Raw genomic sequence first — 17,152 nt, 5'->3', positions numbered from 1 at the left:
TTTTAAAAAAGTAATGTATTTAATAGCTGAATGAGGGCTTCTTTAAACTCAGGAGTAATTCCTTTTCCCTGGAGAAGTGCTAATATGCTGTCAATCCACAAAAGTGTCGGAAAGAGCAAAAGTAGGTAATGACCAGTAATTTGATTTTGGTACTTATTGTTATATTGTACATTAGTCATATTGTGCCGTGTGTGTGTTAGATGTCTGTACAAGTGTTCATGGCCAATTTGCATGTTGAGGATTGAAAACCTGGAATAACCCTACTTCCTCTCTAAACTCATTGTACTGATATGGCAAATTCATAAATACCTGTTCAATAGACTAATGAGAGAGAGAGATTCAAACCTGTTGCATGCTGATAACCCTGTAGACAAAAACAGTTTGCTCAATAGAAATGAGCATGGTTTTGTAAAGGAAATAATCTTGTTTAACTAATAATATGTGGGAGTTTATCCAGTAGTAGGACCAGAGCACACTGGAACACTGTTCTGGTTTGCTGCATGCTTCAGTAATGTCATCTACAAACTTGATTATTAATAAATTATTTTATTAATAAGATTTAATTATTATTAATATTTTAATTATTAAGATAATTAAAAATCAATTTTTATTAATTTTATTTATTCCATTTCATAAAATTTAGAATTTGACATTTGTGTTTATAATTTAAGCAAAAACAACAATATGTATAATATGTGATAAATATTCAATAAGTGATCCAAGGTCATTCAGAGAAGTTGATTAAAGTTTACTGTAAATGCAGCCAGTGTTTCTTCAGAGATACCCACTACAGCAGTTATGATTTCACCTTTCAATTCTTCAATGCTATGTGCATTATTCCTCTAGAATACACCTAATTATTTCCTTGTTGGAATTCTTGAAGGATAATTTGCCATTGTTCTTAAGGAATCTCCACAGTAATAATCATAGAGATTCAAACCTGGTGAGCAAGGTGACCAAAGACTATCCAATCCTATATCATCAAGAAGATCGATTAGAGATGACTTTATCATTAAAGTGTTCCTTCAGGAAATCAAGAACTGCATTCGCCACATGTAGTTTTGCTCCATCTTGGAAATATGTTTTTCTCGACCTCTCTTATGAGCAAAATCTCACTTTGAACTCAGGCTGCACTGAACAAAACAGACAGTTTTATAAAGTTTTTTTCACACATACACAAAAATAAAAACACTGCACAGTAGTATACTCCATTTTGCTTACAGAATTTTTACCGAGGTGCATCATTAACCAGTATCCTAAATTTTCCCATCTTACACTTTTAATATCACCAAACTCATTAGTGCATTAAAAACATTCATTCAAAACTGCTGCGATTTTCTTGATGATACTGTAGATAGAAATGATTTGCTCAAGGGAATAGAGTGTGGTTTTAGCAAGGGAAAATATTTAACTCAAACCACACTCCATTCCCTTGAGCAAATCATTTCTATCTACAGTATCATCAAGAAAATCGCAGCAGTTTTGAATGAGTTTTTTTAATGCACTAATGAGTTTGGTGATATTAAAAGTGTAAGATGGGAAAATTTAGGATACTGGTTAATGATGCACCTCAGTAGAAATTCTGTAAGCAAAATGGAGTATACTACTGTGCAGTGTTTTCTTTTTATTTTTGTGTATGTGTGAAAAAAACTTTATAAAACTGTGTTTTGTTCAGTGCAGCCTGAGTTCAAAGTGAAATTTGCTCATAAGAGAGGTCAAGAAAAACATATTTCCAAGATGGAGCAAGACTACATGTGGCGAACGCAGTTCTTGATTTCCTGAAGGAACACTTTAATGATAAAGTCATCTCTAATCGATGCAACTTGACTGGAGACATAAGGTTTTAATTAATGGTTACTCTTCAGAATGGTCCAGGGTTAGAAGTCTGGTCCCTAAAGTGGGTTATAGGGTGTGATATTGAAATCTGCATATGACATGAGGACAGAGAGAGTTGTTAATGACCAGTATCAAAAAATGCTCCTCCAGGATGACTTGAATAGGCTTCATGGTTAGTCAGATAGTGGTAGCCATTTTAATCCTGCAGTGGTTGCACCCTGATTTGATGTATCCCTTGGCAAAATATCAATTACACATAAATTGCTGGTTCAAAATTAATTGCTGTTCTTCTCTGTACCATCCCAAACATACACAAAGTTCTATTTAAGTAGTTCTGGAAGTGGTGTATGTTGCTGATTCTGAGAGTTATTAAATGAAGCGTGCTGATATATGAGGCACTACTATTTATTTTATTTTTTGTCTTCTGCTCTGACTTATACTTTGATCCCTATTTAATGTAATCCCAAAATGTTTTATGTTTATTACATAGAACGGTTTATTGTCTTAACTATTGTTATTTATGGAAAATGGTTTCTTTTCTCAATTATCATATAACTGATTGGAAGAGATGCTACATGATAATTCATCATGTGAAAAAGTATTAATAAAGCCACACTAATATATCATGTGATAGATTAAGTTGTTTTTATTGAAATGTCACAAAGAGAAACATTTCAATATCGACACTTAAACAGTTTGGCAATCTTCTGGGAATACACTGTTTCCCTCATCAGTCCTACAGAAGGATTAGAATAACAGCTCAAATTAGAAGTTAATTACAACAAATAACAGCTGCGTTACAAAGTCCAGATAGCTGAAGTCAGTTGTAATTACAATAAATAATAATTAAATTACAATAATGGCTGAAATCGAGAAGGTTGGGTTTTTTTTTTTTTGGATTAGGTAGTCATGTGAAAATCTTAAAATAGATCATAAGACAACTCAGGAAAGAAAGTTCCAGTAACTGCAATCAGCAACCTGGACTAAATCCACAGATTAATCTTCTCGCTCCTCCACTGACCCCAACTGAATTTTGCTCTATCCCCCTCCCCACACATCAGAACTATCCAAACCAAAACAAATTACAATTTTCTTTCTTATTATTTGACATTGACAGCAGGTCTAAAAATTTTCATGATACTTAATCCCAAACAAATTTATTAATTGTTTTGGGAGTAAGTATCATGAATAATTCCCAATTCCAATTTTAATCAACCACCTAAGGCAATGCAGAACAAATTTCCAATATCTTGTTCCCAGAGCTGTTCACTGACCTTACTTTCCATTGGCTCCTACAAATATTCCCTAAAGTTCATAAGCCCTATGTCCCCACATGTCTTGATAAATTGCAGTTTATGTACTTCTAGCAAATTCACTCCAGAAGCTACTGCAACAGGTAAACCTTTTCTATAATTCATTCAACTTCTTTAACAGCATTTTCTTCTCAAAACTTTCTCATTTTAATTATAAAGCACGCTTATTACCATTCCTGTTCTAATATCACATACTAAACTACTTTACCAATTTCTAATCTCTCTCTCTCTCTCTCTCTCTCTCTCTCTCTCTCTCTCTCTCTCTCTCTCTCTCTCTCTCTCTCTCTCTCTCTCTCTCTCTCTCTCTCTCTCTCTCCCCCCCCCCTCCTGTGATATCTAACATAGTCATTAACAATAATATTGTAAAATTAGATAATCCATTTAATTGATATTGATTATAATTAACCTCTAGAGGCAGCTGTTATTAGTATTAGTATTAGTATTAGTAACGGCCGCATGGTGCAAGAAAGCCTATGGCTTATGCTGCACCAGCCAAAAAAAAAAAATCCAAACAAAACAATGATAAAAACAAAAAAAAAAAATAATAATAAATAAATAACTAAATAATAATAATTAATAAATAAAAAAAATAAAATAAAAAGGAAATTAAACCTATCATCCTATGTGCTTCCCTTACCCGAAAGTACTATCCAGATGACCTTTGAATTTCCCCAAACTGTCGGCCTCTACCACCCATGAAGGCAACTTATTCCAGTAATTTATAACTCGCTGGCTAAAACAGAACTTCCTGCAATCCAATCTAAACATTTCCCCCCGTAACTTGAATTTATGTCCCCTAGTTCTAGCATCATTTATAATCTTGAAAATATTGTCCTCATTCATTTTACTGATGCCTCTCAGAGCCTTAAACACCTCAATCAAATCTCCTCTAAGGTGTCTAGTTTCCAAACTCTGCAACCCACATATTCGAAGTCTTTCTTCATAAGGACGCCCTTTTGCCGATCTCACCAGGCGAGTTACCCTTCTTTGCACCCTTTCAAGAAGCTCGATGTCTTTCTTCAGGTGCGGTCTCCATACTTGAACACAGTATTCCAAGTGTGGTCTAACATAAGCCTTATATAATGGGATTATCACGTCCCTATCTCTACTTGCAAAAGTTCGATAGATCATCGATAGGACACCATGGGCCTTCCTTGCAACCTGTTTACAATGCTCAGAGAATTTCATGTCTGACCGTATCGTAACACCCAAGTCCCTTTCCTCCAGTACTGGCTTTAGTTGAACTCCACCAAGTGAATAAGTTTTTTTGGGATTACTGTTTCCCAGGTGTAATACCTTACACTTTGTGGGATTAAAGCACAGCTGCCATTTTTCTGACCATTCCTGAAGTCTATCTAGGTCTCTCTGAAGAAGCTCAGCTTGACAGTGATCATTAACTACTCTCCCAATTTTAACATCATCTGCAAATTTAGACATCACGCCCTCTATCCCTTCATCAATGTCGTTTATGAAAATTAAAAACAACAGTGGTCCTAATACTGATCCTTGGGGAACCCCACTTCTTACATCAACCCAATCTGAGGAATAGCCATTTATCACAACCCTCTGCCTCCTGCCCTGAAGCCATCCTTCTATCCATCTAAGGATTTTCCCAGTGATTCCAACCTGTTCCAGCTTATAAAGCAACCGCTCATGTGGGACTGAGTCAAAAGCTTTGCTGAAATCTAAATAAACAATGTCGAAATTATTCCCTAAATCCAGCTTGTGAGTGACCCTTTCGAAATAGCGAACCAGATTTGTTAAACATGATTTTCCCTTTACGAAACCATGCTGAGTATCCTTGAGAATTTCAATTCGATCCAAATGATCCTGAATTCCACCCTTGATCATTGCCTCCATGATTTTCCCTACTACTGAAGTCAGACTGACAGGTCGATAATTTCCAACTTCACTTTTAGAGCCACCCTTATGTATGGGAGATACATTTGCACTTTTCCAATCCAAGGGAATCTCCCCAGAGTCTAATGATGCTCGCATAATTAGCCTCAATGGTTCAATGCACTCGCTTGCTGCCTCTCTTAAGATTATAGGGTATATTCCATCAACTCCAGGAGCCTTACTGGTCTGTAGGCTCGAAAGTTTTTTCATTAAATAATCTTGCGAAATTTCAATATCATTAATTACATATTTTTTAACTTCGCTCCCACAATTTCCCTTTGCCACAAAAGGCTTTTCATTTGTAAATATTGATGCAAAATAACTGTTGAGTTCATCTGCAACGGCAGCTGGTGTATTTATTACTATCCCCTTTCCCTTACATAAAGGTCCGATCTGGTTTGTCCTGCTCTTCTTGGCATTTATATATGTGAAGAATTCTTTATCCCCCCTCTTTGCTCTGTTTGCTAGTGATTTCTCATAAACTGCCTTTGCCTGTCGAACCTTTTCTGTGGCTCTATTACACATCACCTTGTAGCTGTTATAGGCTTCAGTACTTTTTATTGTTCTGTAACCTTTCCATGCCACCTTTTTCTGCTCAAGTAATGCGGCAACTTCACTAGTCATCCAACTTGGAACCCTCCTCGTGGAGTATTTTTTTAATGGTATATACGCATTCAAGGCATCTGTGATTAATGTTTTAAAAGCGTACCGCAGTTCAATTGTATTCATTCTCTGCGCGATATCTACCCAGTTAATAGAGGCCATGTAGTACCTTAAGGCATCGTAATTTCCTCTTCTGAAATTAAAACCCATTCCTTTGCCTTTTACTTCTGCTACCTCTCTCGTCATCATCCACCGTAGAACTCCGTGATCACTTCCTGCTACTGGTTCCTGTACTGTCAGCCCTGTTATGTCATCTGATTCATGTGTGATGATGAGGTCTAGGATATTCTTTTCTCTAGTATTTTCCCTGACATGTTGATACAAATAACAGTCATCTAGTTGATTTAAAAATTTTGTTCCCCATGTCGAGTTTCCTTCCCATTTACTCCAATCAATTAGAGGCAGATTGAAATCACCCATAATAAGGCATTGACGCTTACTTGCCCATTCCATTTGCATGTAGAGGCTTTTGTCATAATCTTCACAATCACCTGGTCTGTAGATTACTCCTACTCGCATTATACCTTTGTTTCCAACTATCTCACACCATACAGACTCTATACTAGCATGTGAAATGTCTGAATCCGGGAAAGCTATCGTCGCACTCAGGCTGCTTCTGATAAGAAGCATTACCCCACCACCCCTTCTATCTAACCTATCCTTCCTAAATACATTATACAAGCCGTACTGAAACTCATCATCCCCAATTTCCGGGTGGCACCACGTCTCTGTAAGCCCTATTATGTCCGCGTTACTTGTTTTAACCAGCAGTTCGAATTCGCTCATTTTATTGACGACACTTCTAACGTTACTGTATAAACAATTAAGATTTACTGTTCTTGTATATTTAACAACCCTAACACAACCCTTGAAGTTTTTTAGGCTCTCTTCCCTGGCATTAGCTACCCGCCCACGTGAAACGTTTGTGCCCCCAGAACATCTAGATAATACGTCCAGTTGGGGTAACAGATAAGAACTCTTGAGGTATGTGCAAGAGTTACTTTGACCAATATTATCAGATAAACGCGTGTCAGTATTACCCACATCCCCCCTAACTAGCAGTTTCCCTGAACCTTTAAGGTATCCTCAATAATACTGGCAAAAACTTTTGCACCACCTTTGTTTAAGTGTATCCCGTCTCTACAAAACAAATTCCTTCTACCTACAAGTGTGGGCCATGCTGATAGAAATTTAACCCCTAAAGCCTTGCAGATTCCTTCAAGTCTTGAGTTAATCCACAAGGCTCTTAACATATAATCCCTCCTATCGTGTCTGGGCAGAATTGCAGACACATAGACATTATGGCCTAGCTCACGACATTTCCTCAGCATGGTCCTGTATTTTTCCAACAAATCGTCAGATCGTGTACGTTTAATATCGTTTGTCCCCACATGAATAATAATATTTTCTTTACTCCCTTTAAAATCTGACAGTCTGTTGGTGACATCATCAATAGTTGCTCCCGGCAGACATACCCTGGTTCTCCTCCACCTATCTTTATTACAAAAAATATTCCCCGTTTCCCTGACAATGGAGTCTCCTAATAATACAATGTCCTTTTTAACCAGAGTAGTTTGCACTTGGTTTTTCTGTTTTGAGGCTCGAATCGGGTGTGCATCACTTGGTAGATTGCTGGAGTTTTGAGTCCCTGACGAGCTCCCAGATGCATTATTTTCGAGGGCAAGCACTCGTTTTTTCAGGGACTCAAATTGTTCCCTCAGTGCACCAAATTGTAATTTAAGATCGGTGCACTCCTTACATCGATCACAAAGAAAAGAATCCCCAGGTGAGGTAGGATTAGTCACCAGGTCGACCTTGGAAAACATTCCACAGGTTCCACAACGGATTAAATCATGACTCACCCGTAAATCGCCATCTGCTATTTCCGTGTGAGTCACGATACCCTGTGACGTGTTTAAGGCAGATCTCGTAACTACCATTATAAAATTAAATAAATATCAATGAAAGTAACTTTAAAAAATTATATCTATAATATTATTAAAATCAAACAGTTACAGGAAAACCTATAACAAAATAATCCAACAATATCTAAATAAATCAAATATTTAAAAGCACTATCCAAAAGTAAACCACTTAACTGAGGAGCCCTGTCTAAGCGCGTCCGCTCACCTCGAATGCCAACCTCGAATATCGAATATTATTACTATCAATTGCACAGTTATAGCTTTTTTATTGTAATTAAGCTCTAACTTCAGCCATTATACGTTGTAATTCAATTATTACTTACTGCAATGACTGCTAATGTCAGCTATCTGGACTTTTAACTCAGCTGTTATTTATTGTAATTAGCTTCTAACTGAGCTATTATTCCAATTCCTCTGTAGGCCTGACAACAGGAAACACTGTATTCCCAAAATATCAAACTGCTTAAGTGTTGGAATGGAAGTGTTTCAATTGTGACATTCCAATAAAAACAACTTAATCTATCACATGATACATTACTGTGGCTTTATTAATTCTTTCTCATATTATTATTTAAATATATATTTATCTGATAAAACATATTAATAGCCTTCCAGCTCTGTTTGCCATACTTAAGTGCTACTTCAGTCTGGCAGATACCTTGCTACAAACCTTGAAATCAATAGCATCCCATAGAGAAGTGGGCTTTCAACTATCCTCTTCACAGCTGTTTTGGAACCTTTCCTAGCATGTAACTCTAACTTTGTTTCTTATGCCGACGATCTGAAGTTCTACATGGGTTCAAATCATCCTCATCAGATTTTTGATATTAACCAACATGCCTCTACACAGATAATGAAACTGGAAAACTATCTAGCCACAATTGGGCTGCATCTGAAATCTTCCAAATCTGCTCAACTACCGATAACCAAAAAAAAGTCAAAAATTATGTTCAAACCTCGTTAGCTGTGAAAGTGTGCAAAGGGTAACTTTCCATACAGACCTAGGCCTCACCTGAGATGTTGCACTCACCTTCCAGCCTCACTTTGTCAGGGTGAGACAGAAGACATATACAACTTGTTATTTGTTATTTGGTTTTTAGGAGCATTAATAACTAAGGCCATATTGCTCCGGGATATGCGGTGGTCATTCCCTGAAGTTTCTGCATCCTCCGTATTTGGTGGTGATGGGCTCGAACCCCGGTCTAATCAAGAAGCGTGTGCTGCGCACTGCTGCTCCTTCCCACCTGGCTACAAAGGCACCACATATGCAGCACTTTGGGCAGTGCGTCAGGAGCTCGCTGGTGTGCATCTGCCAGTGCTGCTTTGTCGGTACATCCTGAGGTGCATTACTCCTATCCCTCTCTACATATCTGAAATTTGGTCATCTGCTCCTGCCTACCACCTAAAAAAGTACCTCAGTCTGGAATATTGGTTGCTCAGATGGAGAACAGGGTGGTGAGCCACTCTTTTACTATCTCAAAATCCATTCTCCAAGCTAATCTAGGCACCCCTCCCTGGAGACTTGGAGCATCCATAGCCAGGTGGGAAGAAGCAGCAGTGCGTATCACACACTTCTTGATTAGACCAGGGTTCGAGCCCGTCACCACCAAATACGGAGGATGCGGAAAGGTCAAGGGAATGACCACCGCATATTCCCGGAGCAATATGGCCTTAGTTGCTAATGCTCCTAAAAACCAAATAACAAACAAGCAAACCCTGGAGACTTCTCATCATGAAAAGAAATGCACTCAAGCTGCTGGGTTCATCACAGGTCAAATTGATGCTCCGTCTATATCTCCATTAATCTCTGGGCGAAAGAAGACAACACCCAGACTCCTTCCTCCCTCTGTGGCTTAGCCTTACAAACACTGATTCCCTTAGGGACATGTTCCTGGCCAATTGCCTTCAGATCTACAATAAATTAGGCATCACACTGATAATTTCTGTGCAGACAAGCTCTACAGAAAGGAAACAATTAAGAAATGCTACCAACTATTGAATCTATGACATTCCCCTACACCTGAACTTTTTTACCTGCTGCATTTATTTTGCTGTTTATTACAAACTTTTGTTTTTATTTCAAGCTCTTGTAAGTTAATCTCTGTAAATATGTCAGGTTGAACATGCACGTACTCTTGTACATTGTACGTGTGGTTCCTAGCACATTAATATGTAAATTTCACACCCTCCTGGCATATTGCCATCCCGGGTGGCCCACAGCTTCCTGGGGTAATAAATTGATAATAATAATGTATGTACATTAATTTGAATTTCTGCATGTTTAAGGGTAAACTGTTTTACAAACTTGAAAATGGAAGCAACTAATAGTTTCAGGTTTATATTTTTGTTTGCATTTTTATTTATTTATTATTTTTTTTTTTATTTCAGCAGAGTTATAAAAGTTTTGTCTCACTGGAAATAATGGCTGTAAAAAAAAAAAAAAAAAAAAATTTATAAATTAATTTCTCATTAAGAAATAAAAATAATAGTACAGGCAACCCCCATATAACACGGTACTTCTATACAACATTTTAGCTCTAACACAATTGATAAATTGCAGCAATCTTTTCAGTTGTGTTTTTTTACTTTCCTTAGGCATAATTTAAGAACAAAAAGTTTAGTAATACATACCCAGAAAAATTTATAAACAATCAAATGAAAACCAAAATAACCTTACAAAAACCGACATACAAGTTAGTGCAATTGCATCATTCATTGCATTCATAACTACTTAAGTAGTTATGAATTGGCATCATTAAATATATCTCATATTGTGAACACCTCTGCAATGAGTTGCCATGATATTGCACTACCTCGAATAAGTAACGCTTCACCACAGGAGAAGACTGCTGCTACTTATTCTCAGAGGATACCATCACCCATATGGCACTGTTTCAGAGCTTATTGGCTCCTCATCAGGTTACACGCTTCACCATAGGAGAAGACTACTGCTACTTATTCTCAGAGGATACCATCACCCATATGGCACTGTTTCAGAGCTTATTGGCTCCTCATCAAGTTACATAGCAAGTTAACTCGCTATGTAACCTGAGGCTTTAGCCCTAAACTATTCTGCAGCCTTACAAAAACCTTAAAGACCTTAAATGAAAATTTAATAAATTTAAGTTACAAAAACTTTAAATGGAAATCAACATTTCCATTCTTTTTTGTGAATCCCACCGTTGACTCTAATCATTATGCAAAAAAAAAAAATTATTGAAAAAAATCCCATATTTTATTTTGTTGGGAAATCCCCATGTTTCTGTGCTATTGAACTTGTCTCACTTGAAATAATGGCTGTAAAAAAAAAGACATTTATAAATTAATTTCTCATTAAGAAATAAAAATATGGGAATATTTTTATATATTCCCATATATGTAAATAAAAATTTACAGGCAACCCCATATAACACGGTACTTCTACAACACAGTTTAGCTCTAACACACAATTGATAAATTCCAGCAATCCTTGCACAACATGGTATTTTTGAGCTTTTTTGATGAAATTTTTCAACATTTCCATTTTTTTTGTGAATCCCCACTGTTGACTTGCTAGTCATTATGCAAAAAAAAAGCAATTGGTAAATCCCTATATTTCATTTTGTTTGAAAATCCTCATGTTAGATTATGTGCTATTGAACTTGTTCTTGTTTGAGACCATAAAAAATTGTGACTTCGAAGTGTGCAGTTTGTGATTTTTACGGTTTCTGTAAGGTTATTTTGGTTTTCATTTGATCATTTATAAATTTTTCTGGGTATGTATTAATAAACTTTGTTCTTAAATTATGCCTAATGAAAGTACAAAAGCACTGCTCAAAAGAAACTATTTCCCTACAATCAAAAATACAAAAATTTTTGATCATCTTAAAAAAGGGGGAAGGTATCATACGTTCAAAAAGCTTAAATTTAAATGAAGCAACAATCTGGACCATAAAGTAAAATGAACAGAAAATTAGAACTGCTGTTTCTGCAGGATCAGGCGCCTCCGTATCCAGGTGAGTAGGAGCAGCAGTACGTAGCACACGCTTCTTGATTAGACCGGGGTTTGAGCCTGTGACCACCAAATACAGAGGATGCAGAAAGGTCAGGGAATGATCACCGCATACCCCGGAGCAATATGGCCTTAGTTGCTAATGCTCCTAAAAACCAAAATAACAACAACAAGCTGCAGGATCTTCCATTGTCACAAATATGATAGTTAGTCTCCAAGTGGCAATAATTCAGAAAAGGGAAAGAGCACTCAGTATTTGGATTGACGATAGCAGTAAAAAATGGATCCCATTATATGGCAATGCAATTAAACAAAAAGGCACTAAAAATTTATAACCATTTAAAAGAAAATGGTGAATCTTCTGTTTACCCAGAGTTGTTGCCAGTAAAGGTTGGTTTGAGTGATATAAAAACTGATTATCATTATGTGTTAATCATAAAGTGTATCGGCTGAAAGGAAACTGCCAAGTAGTACACAGAGGAATTTCAAAAAATTATTGAAAAGTAAGGGAAAAACATTTCAAAAAAAGAGAAAACTGCACCAGGTTTTAAGGAATCAAAAGATTGTGTAACATTACTTATGTGCAGTAATGCATCATAAGATTACATGATAAAACCTATGCTAGTTTATAGATCCTCTAATCCTCGTGCAACGAAAGGCGTAAATAAAAATGCATTACCAGTATAATGGAAGCAAATAAAAAAGCTTGAATAACTGCCAATTTATTTAAAGAATGGTTTCTAAATTGTTTTGTGCAAGCTGTGGAAAACTATTTAAAGTGGAAAAATCTAGATTTCAAAGTTTTATTACTATTGAATAACACACACCAAGCCATCCAAAATATTTAAGTCATCTAAACATTGAAGTAATGTTCCTACCACCTAATAACTTCTTTAATTCAGCCATAAGATAAAGGCATTATATCTACCTTTAAAACTCTTTAAATCAGAAAATCGTTACAACTGATTTTAGAAAAAATTGATTCCAAATCTATAGAAGTGATGGAAGCAGGCAAAACATTTTTCAATTGTGGACTGTATCAAAATCAGCTTTATCACTCAAATAAGTTAAACAATCAACATTAAACACATGATGGTAAAATGTATGGCCAGAGTCAGTTCATTCAGGAAATATGGATGAACTGGCAGAAAACAGAATCGGTGTGATAGTAGAACTTGCTAAAGTCAATAAGAGGGGAAGGTTTTGATGATATGACTACTGAAGACATTCAAAAATTCAATTTTCTTCCTCTTCATCGCTGCTAAGCACAATCAAACAAGAACATTTTCTCTGTTGCAGAATATCTTCACCTTCTGAAGGCTTTCTTCTGCAGCATCTAGGTTTCATGTATTTTCTGCTCTCTTTAAAAAAAAATCAGTAATCTGATTTGTTTGCTTTTACTTGATAGATCTTTGTAAATTTCATGGTATGGAGCTAAGCATTTTTGAAGCTCCCACTCCCTTTTGAACTTTGTGCTCCTTTCAAATCAATTCAGAGGATGACAGTGCAGATGAAAATTCTAAAGTTCCGAATTTTACACTAAAAAGCATACAGGAAGGGATAAACTTAGCCGAGCAATTAGAATCTTATTTTTTGAATGCAGATCCTTTGATTGAAAGGAGCACAAAGTTCAAAAGGGAGTGGAAGCTGATTACTGATTTTTTAAAGAGAGCAGAAGATACACGAAATCTAGATGCTGCAGAAGAAAGCTTTCAGAAGGTGAAGATATTCCCCAACAGAGAAAATGTTCTCATTTGATTGTGCTTAGCAGTGATGAAGAGGAAGAAAATTAAATGAACATACATTATCTGACATATATATATATATATATATATCACAATTTGTAAGACTTTATTACTAATTTTAATAAAAATTAAGTTTCCAATAGTTATAAAAAATTGGTGTATTTTTGTTAGCTTTCAGAACATAACCCCCTTTTTTGTATTAGTTCTTAGTCCCATATAACACATTTTTGCAATACACGAGATTTTATAGGAACCTAACTACTGTGTTATATGAGGGTTACCTGTAACAGTATTTGCCACATAGTGCAATGAAGTCACAGGTGTTTGCTGTACTGGCAAAAAAAAAAAAAAAAAAAAAAACCCAAGTAGATAAGAAAATACAAATTATAAGCTTCCCTCCTCACACAAAGTAAATTTATTTTAAGTAAGTATCCAGTTGACCTTTGAATTTATTCAAACTGTCACCCTCAACTACCTGTGAGGGCAACTTGTTCCAGCAATCAATGACTCGCTAGCTAAAAGAAAACTTCCTACAATCTAATCTAAATCTCATCCCCTGTAATTTGAATTTATAACCTCTAGTTCTGGAATTCTTTATAACAGTGAAAATTCCACCTTCATTAATTTTACTAATCCCTCTCAGAGCTTTATAAACTTCAATCAGGTAACCTCTGAAGTGCCTGGTTGCCAAGCTTTGTAGCTCACATAATCTGAGTCTTTTCTCATACAGTCATCCTTCTGCCGATCTCACCATTTGAGTTGCCCATCTTTGGACCCTTTCAAGAGCTCAATGTCTTTTTTCAGATGAGGTCTTCATACTTGAACACAGTATTCCAATATTACTATAAATATCACAATCATCCATTAGTAAAAGATCAATCACTGGTACAAATTTAAGAAAATTTTATTTTTTTCTGAAATAATAATAAAAAAAAAAATCTGGGTTCTGTAAAAAAGGCACCATTGTAATTGTAATAACTGGTAGCTACACCACTGCTGGGTTAATGCTGAAAACTGCATGGATTTATACTTGCAAAATAACAATCCCAAAGTAACTTATGTAGAGAGTTGTTAAAATTAAAGTATTAAAATTAAAAATTAAAGTAGAGGGTTCTGGAGTGAGTTCTAAGGTTCGTACTGAAGAGAAATTTGGACAACAGGTACAATAAAGAATGCGCTCGCCATTTATTGGGGGAAAAAATTAATTAGTTACAAAATTTGTCACTTATGATTATGCAAATAACTTACATTATTTGCATAATCATAAGTTATTGCCACAGCGCCACTACTCAGCTCTACTGTACTGTATAAGAGCAAAGTAGTCTCTTCAAAAAGTTTGCCTGCACTACAGCAGAAATGCGAACAACGTTGCAGGAAAAAGGCACTATAAGTGAAGCTGTACTATCAAAACAGCAACAATGCAGCTGCGGCTATCAGAGAATTCCAGCATCAGAAGTGCATAAGGCGTGGACCTATGACTGTTTGTGCTGTCTGCAAAATGATTGCGAAATTTGAAGCGACAGGACATCTTCGTGTTCAACCAGGTAGAGATCAAAAACAAGTGGCCTCCTCTCATGTTGAAGATGTGGCTATAGCTGTCGTGGATTTATCAAGTCAATCTCCATGTGGTAGCGCAAGTGTGCCAGCTGTTTCTCGTGAAGTGGACATACCGTATTCCATTGGAAGGCTAGTAATGCATCAGGTGTTGTGGTACTATCCTTACAAGATGCACATGCTACAGCAGCTAAAGCATGGTGATGCAGATATTCGTTTCACATATGCACTTCAGTTTCTGGCGCAAATGACAGTGGATATCACTTGGCCATGGAACATCATTTGGAGTGATGAAGCCCACTTCTGCTTAAATGGACAAGTGAATATGCACAATTGTCACATTCGGGCAACAGAAAACCCTTGAGTTATCCAAGAGGTCCCATTGCATCCTCCAAAAGTGACAGTGTGATGTGGATTTACGGCCACATTCATGATTGGGCCATATTTTTTTGAACAGGTAACACCGACTGGACCCCGCACCTTTTCCATCACTGGATAGCGATATTATGAAATGTTGGCAAATTTCACAATACCAGAGCTGCAACAACGTGGGTGCCTTCAGGATACCATATTCATGCAAGATGGTGTATCTGCTCATCTGCACAATGGTGGGTGCGGGGTATGCCACCCCACATCCACCACTGTGTCCAAAAATTGCTAAGGTAACACTTTACAGACGAACGGGTCATCGGCCGTTGTTTCCAAACATCTTGGCCACCCTGATCACTGGACCTCACCCCATGCGACTTCTGGTTGTGGGGGTTTTTTGAAGAACCAGGTGTATCAGGAAGGATGTCAAACTCTGGCAGATCTGACGGATAGCATTAGACGTCATGTGCTGGCTATTCCAGTTGACATGTTACATTCTGCTGTAGAAAATGCTGTTCTTCAAATGGAAACTGTTGTTGACCAAAATGGAGGACACATTGAACAACTGTAGCGCTGTTCAAGTGATTTGTATTGTCACAGCACCATATAGCGACACATTTTGTAACTCTTTTTTTTTTTTTTTTTCCAATAAATGAAGCACATTCTTATTGTACCTATTGTCCAAATTTCTCTTTGGTACGAGCCTTAAAACTCACTCCAGAGCCCTCTACATAGGGATACTTTAATTTTAACAACCCTGTACTTATTGGTTTGAATTAGGAGCAGTAGAGAAAGGTGGACAGAAATTAAGTTTTCCATGCAGTGCAACCAAGTGTCAAGAAAAGGTCCATGCTGTTCTCTTGATGATTTATCAACATGGCTAGAAATGGAAAAGGGCAGATATAGATGGATACTATTCCCCTACTTTCAGAAGATTGGAAATGACCCTATATTGATATAAGGAATAGTTTATCCAAATTTCTCGGAAAAACAAAGTGTCCACTTATTTCTAAAAGCCATTTCCACCCATTTATTAAAACAACTGCTTGAGAGATAAGAAGATTAAAATTTTTGCATTCAGACAGAGTATCTGATTGTTGGAATAAATTTACACCTAGCATTGTGGAAGTGGGCAGTTTGAAAAAAAAAAAAAAATGTATATATATATATATATTCGCTTCATTTACCTTTCCTTCATGATTTTTCATTTTTCTTTTGACTGATGTATAAGCTTTGCTTCCCTGCATCACATTGACAATATTTAATAGTAATCATGAATGTAAGACAGCAATTGGAATATTTATCCAGGTAAAAATCAGTATTCCAAGAAAGACAGACAACTACATTCCTAGGAAGATCACCCAACCAACTACTCCTAAAAAATAAATAAAAATAATAGTTTTTTTTTTTTTTTTAAAGGTCTAAAGATGGGCAAGCATATCACATGCAATTAGAAAAAGGATGTCCATATCAGGAAAGACTGCAAATATGTGGGTTACAAAGCTTGTTAACAATGTATCTTAAAATGGATCTCATAGAGGATTAAGCTTATAACAGGGGAGAGTAAAATGAATGCATTTCAAATTTTCACTTTACTAAACGATTTTATTGCTTGTACAAGAAAGGCCATAAAATTCAAACTAAAGGAGAAAAGTTATAGACTGGTTTCCTTGTACTGTATTGCCAATATCCAGTGGCAGTCTTGAGATTTTCTTGGGGGGAAGGGGGGGGGGAGACTAAAGCAATATTCAGTGGAGTCATTAAGCTTTAATCATCATGCAGCAGTATGAATCCACATTATTTTGATCATAAGGTGGGGGATCTTTTAGCCCCCACCTGGGACTGCCATTGCTAATA

General features: G+C 36.5%; 1 protein-coding gene across 1 annotated transcript in view; it reads right to left on the bottom strand.

Moving 5' to 3' along the window:
• Positions 1-17,152, bottom strand: part of LOC150090042 (muscle calcium channel subunit alpha-1-like) — a 1,145,904-nt gene that overhangs the window by 939,238 nt on the left and 189,514 nt on the right. The gene's annotated exons all lie outside the window — the stretch shown is intronic.

The sequence above is a fragment of the Mastigoproctus giganteus genome, chromosome 2 (assembly GCF_048544385.1).
Source record: "Mastigoproctus giganteus isolate SK-2022 chromosome 2, ASM4854438v1, whole genome shotgun sequence".
Lineage (NCBI taxonomy): Eukaryota > Metazoa > Arthropoda > Arachnida > Uropygi > Thelyphonidae > Mastigoproctus > Mastigoproctus giganteus.
The sequence above is the reverse complement of the archived record's forward strand: the minus strand, read 5'-3'. Positions and strand labels throughout refer to the sequence as shown.